The sequence below is a fragment of the Schistocerca gregaria genome, chromosome 3 (assembly GCF_023897955.1).
Source record: "Schistocerca gregaria isolate iqSchGreg1 chromosome 3, iqSchGreg1.2, whole genome shotgun sequence".
Lineage (NCBI taxonomy): Eukaryota > Metazoa > Arthropoda > Insecta > Orthoptera > Acrididae > Schistocerca > Schistocerca gregaria.
The window spans coordinates 52105175-52121838 of record NC_064922.1 but is presented as its reverse complement, the minus strand read 5'-3'; positions in this window follow the sequence as shown (position 1 = coordinate 52121838).

The following is a 16664-nucleotide window of genomic DNA, read 5'->3' as shown; positions in this document are numbered from 1 at the left end:
CCAGAAGTAGTTTCTGATGCGCATCTGGAGGCATTCTGAAATCTGTGGACAAACTGAGTGTTGATGAATCACAGAAATTGCATCGGGATTGAATACAACAGTCACCATGCGCACTTCCCTCCATGGGAGTAATGTCTCAAACAGTCTACGCTTTGATCGTTCCTTGGAAGACAAGAAGTAGTTTCCGATGCACATCTGGAGGCATTCTGTAATATATGGACTATCAGAGTGTTGATGGAACACAGAAATTGCATCGGGATTGAATACAACAGTCATCAGGAGCACTTTCCTCCATGTGAGTAATGTCTCAAACAGACTACGCTCTGATCGTTCCTTGGAAGACCAGTAGTAGTTTCCGATGCACATCTGGAGGCATTCTGTAATCTGTGGACTATCAGAGTGTTGATGGAACACAGAAATTGCATCGGGATTGTATACAACAGTCACCATGCGCACTTTCCTCCAAGGGAGTAGTGTCTCAAACAGTCTATGTTTTGATCGTTCCCTGGAAGACCAGAAGTTGTTTCCGATTCACATCTGGTAGCATTCTGTAATCTGTGGACTATCAGAGTGTTGATGAAACACAGAAATTCCATCGGGATTGAATACAACAGTCACAATGCGCACCTCCCTCATGGGAGTAATGTCTCAAACAGGCTACGCTTTGATCGTTCCTGGAAGACCAGTAGTAGTTTCGATGCACATCTGGAGGCATTCTGTAATCTGTGGACTATCAGAGTGTTGATGAAACACAGAAATTGCATCGGGATTGAATACAACAGTCACCATGCCCACTTTCCTCCATGGGAGTAGTGTCTCAACAGTCTAAGCTTTGATCGTTCCCTGAAAGACCAGAAGTAGTTTCCGATGCACATCTGGAGGCATTCTGTAATCTGTGGACTATCATAGTGTTGATGAAACACAGAAATTGCATCGGGATTGAATACAACCGTCACCATGCCCACTTTCCTCCATGGGAGTAGTGTCTCAACAGTCTATGCTTTGATCGTTCCCTGGAAGACCAGAAGTAGTTTCCGATGCACATCTATAGGCATTCTGTAATCTGTGGACTATCATAGTCTTGATGAAACACAGATATTGCATCGGGATTGAATACAACAGTCACCATGCGCACTTTCATCCATGGGAGTAATGTCTCAAACAGTCTACCCTTTGATCGTTCCCTGGAAGACCAGTAGTAGTTTCCGATTCACATCTGGAGGCATTCTGTAACCTGTGGGCTGTCAGAGTGTTGATGAATCACAGAAATTGCATCGGGATTGAATACAACAGTCACCATGCGCACTTTCCTTCACGGGAGTAATGTCTCAAACAGTCTACGCTTTGATCGTTCCCTGGAAGACCAGTAGTAGTTTCCGTTGCACATCTGGAGATATTCTGTAATCTGTGGACTATCAAAGTGTTGATGATACACAGAAATTGCATCGGGATTGAATACAACAGTCACCATGCGCACTTTCCTCCATGGGAGTAATGTCTCAAACAGTCTAGGCTTTGATCGTTCCCTGGAAGACCAGAAGTAGTTTCCGATGCACATCTGGATTCATTCTGAAATCTGTGGACTAACTGAGTGTTGATGAATCACAGAATTTGCATCGGGATTGAACACAACAGTCACCATGCGCACTTTCCTCCATGGGAGTAATGTCTCAAACAGTCTACGCTTTGATCGTTCCTTGGAAGACCAGAAGTAGTTTCCGATGCACATCTGGAGGCATTCTGTAATCTGCGGACTATCAGAGTGTTGATGGAACACAGAAATTGCATCGGGATTGGATACAACAGTCACCATGCGCACTTTCCTCCATGGGAGTAAAGTCTCAAACAGTCTACGCTTTGATCATTTCTTGGAAGACCTGTAGTAGTTTCCGATGCACATCTGGAGGCATTCTGTAATCTGTGGACTATCAGAGTGTTGATGGAACACAGAAATTGCATCGGGATTGATTACAACAGTCACCATACGCACTTTCCTCCATGTGAGTAGTGTCTCAAATAGTCTACGATTTGATCTTTCCCTGGAAGGCCAGTAGTAGGTTCCGATGCACATCTGGAAACATTCTGTAATCTGTTGACTATCAGAGTGTTGATGAAACACAGAAAATGCATCGGGATTGAATACAACAGTCACCATGTGCACTTTCCTCCATGGGAGTAATGTCTCAAACAGTTTATGCTTTGATCGTTCCCTGGAAGACCAGTAGTAGTTTCCGATGCACATCTGGAGTCATTCTGCAATCTGTGGGCTGTCAGAGTGTTGATGAAACACAGAATTTGCATCGGGATTGAATACAACAGTCACCATAAGCACTTTCCACCACGGGTTGAATGTCTCAAACAGTCTACGCTTTGATCGTTCCCTGGAAGACCAGTAGCAGTTTCCGATACACATCTGGAGATATTCTGTAATCTGTGGACTATCAAAGTGTTGATGAAACACAGAAATTGCATCGGGATTTAATACAACAGTCACCATGCGCACTATCCTCCATGGGAGTAGTGTCTCAAACAGTCTAAGTTCGGATCGTTCCCTGGAAGACCAGTAGTAGTTTCCGATGCGCATCTGGTAGCATTCTGTAATCTGTGGACTATCAGAATTTTGATGAAACACAGAAATTGCATCTGGATTGAATACAACAGTCACAATGCGCACTTTCCTCCATGGGAGTAGTGTCTCAACAGTCTATGCTTTGATCGGTCCCTGGAAGACCAGAACTAGTTTCCGATGCACATCTGGAGGCATTCTGTAATCTGTGGACTATCATAGTGTTGATGAAACACAGAAATTGCATCGGGATTGATACAACAGTCACCATGCGCACTTTCCTCCATGGGAGTAATGTCTCAAACAGTCTACGCTTTGAACGTTCCTTGGAAGACCAGAAGTAGTTTCCTATGCACGTCTGGAGGCATTCTGTAATCTGTGGACTATCAGAGTGTTGATGGAACACAGATATTGCATCTGGATTGAATAGAACAGTCACCATGTGCACTTTCCTCCATGGGAGTAGTGTCTCAAACAGTCTACGTTTTGATCGTTCCCTTTAAGGCCAGTAGTAGATTCCGATGCACATCTGGAAGCATTCTGTAATCTGTGGACTACCAGAGTGTTGATGAAACACAGAAATTGCATCGGGATTGAATACAACAGTCACCATGCGCACTTTCCTCCATGAGAGTAATGTCTCAAACAGTCTACGCTTTGATCGTTCCTTGGAAGACCAGAAGTAGTTTCCGATGCACAGCTGGAGGCATTCTGTAATCTGTGGACTATCAGAGTGTTGATGGAACACAGAAATCGCATCGGGATTGAATAAAACAGTCACCATGCGCACTTTCCTCCATGGGAGTAATGTCTCAAACAGTCTACGCTTTGATCGTTCCTTGGAAGACCAGTAGTAGTTTCCGATGCACATCTGCAGGCATTCTGTAATCTGTGGACCTTCAAAGTGTTGATGAAACACAGAAATTGCATCGTGATTGAATACAACAGTCACCATGCGCACTACCCTCCATGGGAGTAGTGTCTCAAACAGTCTACGCTTTGATCGTTCCCTGGAAGACCAGTAGTAGTTTCCAATGCACATCTGGTGGCTTTCTGTAATCTTGTGGACTATCAGAGTGTTGATGAAACACAGAAATTGCATTGGGATTGAATACAACAGTCACCATGCGCAGTTTCCTCCACGTGAGTAATGCCTCAAAGAGTCTACGCTTTGATCGTTCCCTGGAAGACCAGTGGTAGTTACCAATGCACATCTGGAGGCATTCTGTAATCTGTGGACCTTCAAAGTGTTGATGAAACACAGAAATTGCATCGGGATTGAATACAACAGTCACCATGCGCACTATCCTCCATGGGAGTAGGATCTCAAACAGTCTAAGTTTTGATCGTTCCTTGGAAGACCAGTAGTAGTTTCCGATGCGCATCTGGTAGCACTCTGTAATCTGTGGACTATCAGAGTGTTGATGAAACACAGAAATTGCATAGGGATTGAATGCAACAGTCACCATGCGCACTTTCCTCCATGGGAGTAGTGTCTCAACAGTCTATGCTTTGATCGTTCCCTGGAAGACCAGTAGTAGTTTCCAATGCACATCTGGTGGCTTTCTGTAACCTTGTGGACTATCAGAGTGTTGATGAAACACAGAAATTGCACCGGGATTGAGTACAACAGTCACCATGCGCACTTTTCTCCACGAAAGTAAAGTCTCAAAGATTCTACGCTTTGATCGTTCCCTGGAAGACCAGTAGTAGTTTCCGATGCGCATCTGGTAGCATTCTGTAATCTGTGGACTATCAGAGTGTTGATGGAACACAGATATTGCATCGGGATTGAATACAACAGTCACCATGTTAACTTTCCTCCATGGGAGTAGTGTCTCAAACAGTCTACGCTTTGATCGTTCCCTGGAAGGCCAGTAGTAGATTCCGATGCACATCTGTGGGCATTCAGAAATCTGTGGACTAACTGAGTGTTGATGTATCACAGAAATTCCATCGGGATTGAATACAACAGTCACCATGCGAACTTTCCTCCATGGGAGTAATGTCTCAAACAGTCTACGCTTTGATCGTTCCTTGGAAGACCAGAAGTAGTTTCCGATGCACATCTGGGGGCATTCTGTAATCTGTGGACTATCAGAGTGTTGATGGACCACTGATATTGCATCGGGATTGAATACAACAGTCACCATGCGAACTTTCCTCCATGGGAGTAATGTCTCAAACAGTCTACGCTTTGATCGTTCCTTGGAAGACCAGAAGTAGTTTCCGATGCATATCTGGAGGCATTCTGTAATCTGTGGAATATCAGAGTGTTGATGGAACCCAGAAATTGCATCGGGATTGAATACAACAGTCACCATACGCACTTCCCTCCATGTGAGTAGTGTCTCAAACAGTCTACGTTTTGATCGTTCCCTGGAAGGCCAGTAGTAGATTCCGATGCACATCTGGAAGCATTCGGTAATCTGTGGACTATCAGAGTGTTGATGAAACACAGAATATGCATCGGCATTGAATACAACAGTCACCACGAGCACTTTCCTCCATGGGAGTAAAGTCTCAAACAGTTTACGCTTTGATCGTTCCCTGGAAGACCAGTAGTAGTTTCCGATGCACATCTGGAGGCATTCTGTAACTGTGGGCTGTCAGAGTGTTGATGAAACACAGAAATTGCATTGGGATTGAATACAACAGTCACCATGCGCACTTTCCTCCACGGGAGTAATGTCTCAAACAGTCTACGCTTTGATCGTTCCCTGGAAGACCAGTAGTAGTTTCCGATGCACATCTGGAGGCATTCTGTAATCTGTCGGGTATCAGAGTGTTGATGGAACCCAGAATTTGCATCGGGATTGAATACAACAGTCACCATACGCACTTTCCTCCATGGGAGTAGTGTCTCAAACAGTCTACGTTTTGATCGTTCCCTTAAAGACCAGTAGTAGATTCCGATGCACATCTGGAAGCATTCTGTAATCTGTGGACCTTCAAAATGTTGATGAAACACAGAAATTGCATCGGGATTGAATACAACAGTCACCATGCCCACTTTCCTCCATGGGAGTAGTGTCTCAAACAGTCTACGCTTTGATCGTTCCCTGGAAGACGAGTAGTAGTTTCCGGTGCACATCTATAGGCATTCTGTAATTTGTGGATTTTCAAAGTGATTATGAAACACAGAAATTGCATTTGGATTGAATACAACAGTCACCATGCGCACTTTCCTCCATGGGGGTAAGGTCTCAAACAGTCTACGCTTTGATCGTTCCCTGGAAGACCGGTAGTAGTTTCCAATGCACATCTGGTGGCTTTCTGTAATCTTCTGGACTATCAGAGTGTTGATGAAACACAGAAATTGCACCGGGATTGAATACAAAAGTCACCATGCGCAATTTCCTCCACGAAAGTAATGTCTCAGACATTCTACGCTTTGATCGTTTCCTGGAAGACCAGTAGTAGTTTCCGAAGCGCATCTGGTAGCATTCTGTAATCTGTGGGCTGTCAGAGTGTTGATGAAACACAGAAATTGCATCGGGATTGAATACAACAGTCACCATGTGCACTTTCCTCCACGGGTTGAATGTCTCAAACAGTCTACGCTTTGATCGTTCCCTGGAAGACCAGTAGTAGTTTCCGATGCACATCAGGGGATATTCTGTAATCTGTGGACTATCAAAGTGTTGATGAAACACAGAAATTGCATCGGGATTGAATATAACAGTCACCATGCGCACTTTCCTCCATGGGAGTAATGTCTCAAACAGTCTACGATTTGATCGTTCCCTGGAAGACCAGTAGTAGTTTCCAATGCATATCTGCAGGCTTTCTGTAATCTTGTGGACTATCAGAGTGTTAATAAAACACAGAAATTGCATTGGGATTGAATACAACAGTCACCATGCGCACTATCCTCCATGGGAGTAGTGTCTCAAACAGTCTAAGTTTTGATCGTTCCCTGGAAGACCAGTAGCAGTTTCCGATGCGCATCTGGTAGCATTCTGTAATCTGTGGACTATCAGAGTGTTGATGAAACACAGAAATTGCATAGGAATTGAATACAACAGTCACCATGCGCACTTTCCTCCATGGGAGTAGTGTCTCAACAGTCTATGCTTTGATCGTTCCCTGGAAGACCAGAACTAGTTTCCGATGCACATCTGGAGGCATTCTATAATCTGTGGGCTGTCAGAGTGTTGATGAGGCATTCTGTAATCTGTGGATTTTCAAAGTGATTATGAAACACAGAAATTGCATTGGGATTGAATACAACAGCCACCATGCGCACTTTCCTCCATGGGAGTAATGTCTCAAACAGGCTACGCTTTGATCGTTCCTGGAAGACCAATAGTAGTTTCCGATGCACATCTGGAGGCATTCTGTAATCTGTGGACTATCACAGTGTTGATGAAACACAGAAATTGCATCGGGAATGAATACAACAGTCACCATGCGCACTTTACTCCAAGGGAGTAATGTCTCAAACAGTCTTCGCTTTGATCGTTCCCTGGAAGACCAGTAGTAGTTTCCGATGCGCATCTGGTAGCATTCTGTAATCTGTGGACTATCAGAGTGTTGATGAAACACAGAAATTGCATCGGGATTGAATACAACAGTCACAATGCGCACCTTCCTCCATGGGAGTAATGTCTCAAACAGGCTACGCTTTGATCGTTCCTGGAAGACCAATAGTAGTTTCCGATGCACATCTGGAGGCATTCTGTAATCTGTGGACTATCACAGTGTTGATGAAACACAGAAATTGCATCGGGAATGAATACAACAGTCACCATGCGCACTTTACTCCAAGGGAGTAATGTCTCAAACAGTCTTCGCTTTGATCGCTACTTGGAAGACCAGAAGTAGTTTCCGATGCACATCTGGAGGCATTCTGTAATCTGTGGACTATCAGAGTGTTGATGGAACACAGAAATTGCATCGGGATTGAATACAACAGTCACCATACGCACTTTCCTCCATGGGAGTAGTGTCTCAAACAGTCTACGTTTTGATCGTTCCCTGGAAGGCCAGTAGTACATTCCGATGCATATCTGGAAGCATTCTGTAATCTGTGGACTATCAGAGTGTTGATGAAACACAGAAATTGCATCGGGATTGGTACAACAGTCACCATGCGCACTTTCCTCCATGGGAGTAGTGTCTCAAACAGTCTACGTTTTGATCGTTCCCTGGAAGACCAGTAGACACTCTGTGACCAAAATGGTACTGAAACAGAGGATGACAGACAAAAGGCCGAATTACTAAATGTCTTCCAGGGAACGATCAAAGCGTAGACTGTTTGAGACATTATCCCATGGAGGAAAGTGCGCATGGTGACTGTTGTATTCAATCCCAATGCAATTTCTGTGTCTCATCAACACTCTGACAGCCCACAGTTTACAAAATGCCTCCAGATGTGTATTGGAAACTACTACTGGTATTCCTGGGAACGATCAAAGCGTAAACTGTTTGAGACTTTACTCCCATGGAGGAAAGTGCTCATGGTGACTGTTGTATTCAATCGCGATCCATTTTCTGTGTTTCATCAACACTCTGATAGTCCACAGATTACAGAATGCTTCCAGATGTGCATCGGAATCTACTACTAGCCTTCCAGGGAACGATCAATACGTAGACTGTTTGAGACACTACTCACATTGAGGGAAGTGCGTATGGTGACTGTTGTATTCAATCCCGATGCAATTTCTGTGTTCCATCAACACTCTGATATTCCACAGATTACAGAATGTTTCCAGATGTGCATCGGAATCTAGTACTGGCCTTCCAAGGAACGATCAAAACATAGACTGTTTGAGACATTACTCACATGAAGGAAAGTGCGCATGGTGACTGTTGTATTCAATCCCGATGCAATTTCTGTGTTTCATCAACACTCTGATAGTCCACAGATTACAGAATGCCTCCAGATGTGCATCGGAAACTACTACTGGTCTTCCAAGGAACGATCAAAACGTAGACTGTTTGAGACATTACTCACATGGAGGAAAGTGCACATGGTGACTGTTGTATTCAATCCAGATGATATTTCTGTGTTTCATCAACACTCTGACAGCCCACAGGTTACAGAATGCCTCCAGATGTGCATCGGAAACTACTACTGGTCTTCCAGGGAAGGATCAAAGCGTAAACTGTTTGAGACATTACTCCCATGTAAGAAAGTGCGCATGGTGACTGTTGTATTCAATCCCGATGCAATTTCTGTGTTTCATCAACACTCTGGTAGTCCACAGATTACAGAATGCTTCTAGATGTGCATTGGAAACTACTACTGGTCTTCCAGGGAACGATCAAAGCGTAGAATGTTTGAGACATTACTTTCGTGGAGGAAAGTGCGCATGGTGACTGTTGTATTCAATCCCGATGCAATTTCTGTGTTTCATCAACACTCTGTTAGTCCACAGATTACAGAATGCTACCAGAAGTGCATCGGAAACTACTACTGGTCTTCCAGGGAACGATCAAATCGTAGACTGTTTGAGTCACTACTCCCGTGGAGGAAAGTGCGCATGGTGACTGTTGTGTTCAATCCCGATGCAATTTCTGTGTTTCATCAACACTCCGATAGACCACAAGATTACAGAAAGCCACCAGATGTGCATTGGAAACTACTACTGGTCTTCCATGGAACGATCAAAGCGTAGACTGTTTGAGACATTACTCCCATGGAGGAAAGAGCGCAAGGTGACTCTTATATTCAATCCCGATGCAATTACTGTGTTTCATCAACACTTTGATAGTCCACAGATTACGAAAGTAATGTCTCAAACATTCTACGCTTTGATCGTTCCCTGGAAGACCAGTAGTAGTTTCCGATGCACATCTGGAGGCATTCTGTAATCTGTGGGCTGTCAGAGTGTTGATGAAACACAGAAATTGCATCGGGATTGAATATAACAGTCAACATGCGCACTTTCCTCCATGGGAGTAATGTCTCAAACAGTCTACGTTTTGATTGTTCCCTGGAAGACCAGTGGTAGTTTCCAATGCACATCTGGAGGCATTCTGTAATCTGTGGACCTTCAAAGTGTTGATGAAACACAGAAATTGCATCGGGATTGAATACAAAAGTCACCATGCCCACTTTCCTCCATGGGAGTAGCGTCTCAAACAGTCTACGCTTTGATCGTACCCTGGAAGAACAGTAGTAGTTTCCGATGCACATCTGGAGGCATTCTGTAACCTGTGGGCTGTCGGAGTGTTGATGAAACACAGAAATTGCATCGGGATTGAGTACAACAGTCACCATGCGCACTTTCCTCCATGGGAGTAATGTCTCAAACAGTCTACGCTTTGATCGTTCCTTGGAAGACCAGAAGTAGTTTCCGATGCACAGCTGGAAGCATTCTGTAATCTGTGGACTATCAGAGTGTTGATGGAACACAGAATTTGCATCGGGATTGAATACAACACTCACCATGCGCACTTTCCTCCATGGGAGTAATGTCTCAAAAATTCTACGATTTGATCGTTCCTTGGAAGACCAGTAGTAGTTTCCGATGCACATCTGCAGGCATTCTGTAATCTGTGGACTATCAGAGTGTTGATGGAACACAGAAATTGCATCGGGATTGATTACAACAGTCACCATACGCACTTTCCTCCATGTGAGTAGTGTCTCAAACAGTCTACGTTTTGTTCGTTCCCTGGAAGGCCAGTAGTAGATTCCGATGCACATCTGGAAGCATTCTGTAATCTGTGGACTATCAGAGTGTTGATGAAACTCAGAAAATGCATCGGGATTGAATACAACAGTCACCATGCGCACTTTCCTCCATGGGAGTAATGTCTCAAACAGTTTATGCTTTGATCGTTCCCTGGAAGACCAGTAGTAGTTTCCGATGCACATCTGGAGGCATTCTGTAATCTGTGGGCTGTCAGAGTGTTGATGAAACACGGAAATTGCATCGGGATTGAATACAACAGTCACCATGCGCACTTTCCTCCACGGGTTGAATGTCTCAAACAGTCTACGTTTTGATCGCTCCCTGGAAGACCAGTAGTAGTTTAAGATGTCATCTGGAGGCATTCTGTAATCAGTGGACTATCAGAGTGTTGATGCAACACAGAAATAGCATCGGGTTTGAATAATACAGTCACCATGCGCACTTTCCTCCATGGAAGTAATGTCTCAAACAGTCTTCGCTTTGATCGTTCCCTGGAAGACCAGTAGTAGTTTCCGATGCACATCTAGTGGCATTATGTAATATGTGGACTATCAGAGTGTTGATGAAACACAGAAATTGCATAGGGATTGAATACAACAGTCACCATGCGCACTTTCCTCCACGGGAGTGATGTCTCAAACAGTGTATGCATTGATCGTTCCCTGGAAGACCAGTAGTAGTTTCCGATACACATCTGGAGGCATTGTGTAATCTGTGGACCTTCAAAGTGTTGATGAAACACAGAAATTGCATCGTGATTTAATATAACAGTCACCATGCGCATTTTAGTCCATGGGAGTAATGCCTCAAACAGTCTATGATTTGATCGTTCCCTGGAAGGCCAGTAGTAGATTCCGATGCACATCTGGATGCATTCTGTAATCTGTGGACTATCAGAGTGTTGATGAAACACAGAAAATGCATCGGGATTGAATACAACAGTCACCATGCGCACTTTCCTCCATGGGAGTAATGTCTCAAACAGTCTACGCTTTGATCGTTCCCTGGAAGACCAGTAGTAGTTTCCAATGCACATCTGGTGGCTTTCTGTAATCTTGTGGACTATCAGAGTGTTCATGAAACACAGAAATTGCACCGGGATTGAATACAACAGTCACCATGCGCACTTTCCTCCACGGAAGTAAAGTCTCAAACATTCCTCGCTTTGATCGTTCCCTGGAAAAAGAGTAGTAGTTTCCGATGCGCATCTGGTAGCATTCTGTAATCTTTGGACTATCAGAGTGTTGATAGAACACAGATATTGCATCGGGATTGAATACAACAGTCACCATGTTAACTTTCCTCCATGGGAGTAGAGTCTCAAACAGTCTACGTTTTGATCGTTCCCTGGAAGGCCAGTAGTAGATTCCGATGCACATCTGGAGGCATTCTGAAATCTGTGGACTAACTGAGTGTTGATGAATCACAGAAATTGCATCGGGATTGATTACAACAGTCACCATGCGCACTTTCCCCCATGGGAGTAATGTCTCAAAGAGTCTACGCTTTGATCGTTCCTTGGAAGACCAGAAGTAGTTTCCGATGCACATCTGGAGGCATTCTGTAATCTGTGGAATATCAGAGTGTTGATGGAACACAGAAATTGCATCGGGATTGAATACAACAGTCACCATACGCTCTTCCCTCCATGTGAGTAGTGTCTCAAACAGTCTACGTTTTGATCGTTCCCTGGAAGGCCAGTAGTATATTCCGATGCACATCTGGAAGCATTCTGTAATCTGTGGACTATCAGAGTGTTGATGAAACACAGAAAATGCATCGGGATTGAATACGACGGTCACCATGAGCACTTTCCTCCATGGGAGTAAAGTGTCAAACAGTTTACGCTTTGATCGTTCCCTGGAAGACCAGTAGTAGTTTCCGATGCACATCTGGAGGCATTCTGTAAACTGTGGGCTGTCAGAGTGTTGATGAAACACAGAAATTGCATTGGGATTGAATACAACAGTCACCATGCGCACTTTCCTCCACGGGAGTAATGTCTCAAACAGTCTACGCTTTGATCGTTCAATGGAAGACGAGTAGTAGTTTCCGATGCACTTATGGAGGCATTCTGAAATGTGTGGACTAACTGAGTGTTGATGAATTACAGAAATTGCATCGGGATTGAATACAACAGTCACCATGCGCACTTTCCTCCATGGGAGTAATGTCTCAAACAGTGTACAATTTGATCGTTCCTTGGAAGACCAGAAGTAGTTTCCGATGCACATCTGGAGGCATTCTGTAATCTGTGGGGTATCAGAGTGTTGATGGAACCCAGAAATTGCATCGGGATTGAATACAACAGTCACCATACGCACTTTCCTCCATGGGAGTAGTGTCTCAAACAGTCTACGGTTTGATCGTTCCCTTAAAGGCCAGTAGTAGATTCCGATGCACATCTGGAAGCATTCTGTAATCTGTGGACTATCAGAGTGTTGATGAAACACAGAAATTGCATCGAGATTGAATACAACAGTCACCATGCGCACTTTCGTCCATGGGAGTAATGTCACAAACAGTTTACGCTTTGATCGTTCCCTGGAAGAACAGTAGTAGTTTCCGATGCACATCTGGAGGCATTCTGTAATCTGTGGGCTGTCAGAGTGTTGATGAAACACAGAAATTGCATCGGGATTGAATATAACAGTCGCCATGCGCACTTTCCTGGATGGGAGTAATGTCTCAAACAGTCTACGTTTTGATCGTTCCCTGAAAGACCAGTGGTAGTTTCCAATGCACATCTGGAGGCATTCTGTAATCTGTGGACCTTCAAAGTGTTGATGAAACACAGAAATTGCATCGGGATTGAATACAACAGTCACCATGCCCACTTTCCTCCATGGGAGTAGTGTCTCAAACAGCCTACGCTTTGATCGTTCCCTGGAAGACGAGTAGTAGTTTCCGATGCACATCTGGAGGCCTTCTGTAATCTGTGGATTTTCAAAGTGATTATGAAACACATAAATTGCATTTGGATTGAATACAACAGAAACCATGCGCACTTTCCTCCATGGGGGTAAGGTCTCAAACAGTCTACGCTTTGATCGTTCCCTGGAAGACCAGTAGTAGTTTCCAATGCACATCTGGTGGCTTTCTGTAATCTTGTGGACTATCAGAGTGTTGATGAAACACAGAAATTGCACCGGGATTGAATACAAAAGTCACCATGCGCAATTTCCTCCACGAAAGTAATGTCTCAGACATTCTACGCTTTGATCGTTCCCTGGAAGACCAGTAGTAGTTTCCGATGCGCATCTGGTAGCATTCTGTAATCTGTGGACTATCAGAGTGTTGATGGAACACAGATATTGCATCGGGATTGAATACAACAGTCACCATGTGCACATTCCTCCATGGGAGTAGTGTCTCAAACCGTCTACGTTTTGATCGTTCCCTGGAGGGCCAGTAGTAGATTCCGATGCACATCTGGAGGCATTCTGTAATCTGTGGACTATCAGAGTGTTGATGGAACACAGAAATTGCATCGGGATTGAATACAACAGTCTCCATGCGCACTTTCCTCCATGGGAGTAATGTCTCAAACAGTCTACGCTTTGATCGTTCCTTGGAAGACGAGAAGTAGTTTCCGATGCACATCTGGAGGCATTCTGTAATCTGTGGACTATCAAAGTGATGATGAAACACAGAAATTGCATCGGGATTGAATATAACAGTCACCATGCGCACTTTCCTCCATGGGAGTAATGTCTCAAACAGTCTACGCTTTGATCGTTCCCTGGAAGACCAGTAGTAGTTTCCAATGGACATCTGGTGGCTTTCTGTAATCTTGTGGACTATCAGAGTGTTGATGAAACACAGAAATTGCATTGGGATTGAATACAACAGTCAACATGCGCAGTTTCCTCCATGGGAGTAGTGTCTCAACAGTCTATGCTTTGATCGTTCCCTGGAAGACCAGAACTAGTTTCCGATGCACATCTGGAGGCATTCTGTAATCTGTGGGCTGTCAGAGTGTTGATGAGGCATTCTGTAATCTGTGGATTTTCAAAGTGATTATGAAACACAGAAATTGCATTGGGATTGAATACAACAGTCACCATGCGCACTTTCCCTTCATGGGGGTAAAGTCTCAAACAGTCTACGCATTGATCGTTCCCTGGAAGACCAGTAGTAGTTTCCAATGCACATCTGGTGGCTTTCTGTAACCTTGTGGACTATCAGAGTGTTGATGAAACACAGAAATTGCACCGGGATTGAGTACAACAGTCACCATGCGCACTTTCCTCCACGAAAGTAAAGTCTCAAATATTCTACGCTTTGATCGATCCCTGGAAGACCAGTAGTAGTTTCCGATGCGCATCTGTTAGCATTCTGTAATCTGTGGACTATCAAAGTGTTGATGGAACACAGATATTGCATCGGGATTGAATACAACAGTCACCATGTTAACTTTCCTCCATGGGAGTAGTGTCTCAAACAGTCTACGTTTTGATCGTTCCCTGGAAGGCCAGTAGTAGATTCCGATGCACATCTGGAGGCATTCTGAAATCTGTGGACTAACTGAGTGTTGATGAATAACAGAAATTGCATCGGGATTCAATACAACAGTCACCATGCGAACTTTCCTCCATGGGAGTAATGTCTCTAACAGTCTACGCTTTGATCGTTCCTTGGAAGACCAGAAGTAGTTTCCGATGCACATCTGGAGGCATTCTGTAATCTGTGGACTATCAGAGTGTTGATGGAACACAGAAATTGCATCGGGATTGAATACAACAGTCACCATGCGCACTTTCCTCCATGGGAGTAATGTCTCAAACAGTCTACGCTTTGATCGTTCCTTGGAAGACCAGAAGTAGTTTCCCATGCACATCTGGAGGCATTCTGTAATCTGTGGAATATCAGAGTGTTGTTGGAACACAGAAATTGCATCGGGATTGAATACAACAGTCACCATACGCACTTCCCTCCATGTGGGTAGTGTCTCAAACAGTCTACGTTTTGATCGTTCCCTGGAAGGCCAGTAGTAGATTCCGATGCACATCTGGAAGCATTCTGTAATCTGTGGACTATCAGAGTGTTGATGAAACACAGAAAATGGATCGGGATTGAATACAACAGTCACCATGAGCACTTTCCTCCGTGGGAGTAAAGTCTCAAACTGTTTACGCTTTGATCGTTCCCAGGAAGACCAGTAGTAGTTTCCGATACACATCTGGAGGCATTCTGTAAACTGTGGGCTGTCAGAGTGTTGATGAGACACAGAAATTGCATTGGGATTGAATACAACAGTCACCATGCGCACTTTCCTCCACGGGAGTAATGTCTCAAACAGTCTACGCTTTGATCGTTCCCTGGAAGACCAGTAGTTGTTTCCGATGCACTTCTGGAGGCATTCTGAAATGTGTGGACTAACTGAGTGTTGATGAATCACAGAAATTGCATCGGGATTGAATACAACAGTCACCATGCGCACTTTCCTCCATGGGAGTAATGTCTCAAACAGTGTATACTTTGATCGTTCCTTGGAAGACCAGAAGTAGTTTCCGATGCACATCTGGAGGCATTCTGTAATCTGTGGACTATCAGAGTGTTGATGGAACACAAAAATTGCATCGGGATTGAATACAACAGTCTCCATGCGCACTTTCCTCCATGGGAGTAATGTCTCAAACAGTCTACGCTTTGATCGTTCCTTGGAAGACGAGAAGTAGTTTCCGATGCACATCTGGAGGCATTCTGTAATCTGTGGACTATCAAAGTGATGATGAAACACAGAAATTGCATCGGGATTGAATATAACAGTCACCATGCGCACTTTCCTCCATGGGAGTAATGTCTCAAACAGTCTACGCTTTGATCGTTCCCTGGAAGACCAGTAGTAGTTTCCAATGGACATCTGGTGGCTTTCTGTAATCTTGTGGACTATCAGAGTGTTGATGAAACACAGAAATTGCATTGGGATTGAATACAACAGTCAACATGCGCAGTTTCCTCCATGGGAGTAGTGTCTCAACAGTCTATGCTTTGATCGTTCCCTGGAAGACCAGAACTAGTTTCCGATGCACATCTGGAGGCATTCTGTAATCTGTGGGCTGTCAGAGTGTTGATGAGGCATTCTGTAATCTGTGGATTTTCAAAGTGATTATGAAACACAGAAATTGCATTGGGATTGAATACAACAGTCACCATGCGCACTTTCCCTTCATGGGGGTAAAGTCTCAAACAGTCTACGCATTGATCGTTCCCTGGAAGACCAGTAGTAGTTTCCAATGCACATCTGGTGGCTTTCTGTAACCTTGTGGACTATCAGAGTGTTGATGAAACACAGAAATTGCACCGGGATTGAGTACAACAGTCACCATGCGCACTTTCCTCCACGAAAGTAAAGTCTCAAATATTCTACGCTTTGATCGATCCCTGGAAGACCAGTAGTAGTTTCCGATGCGCATCTGTTAGCATTCTGTAATCTGTGGACTATCAAA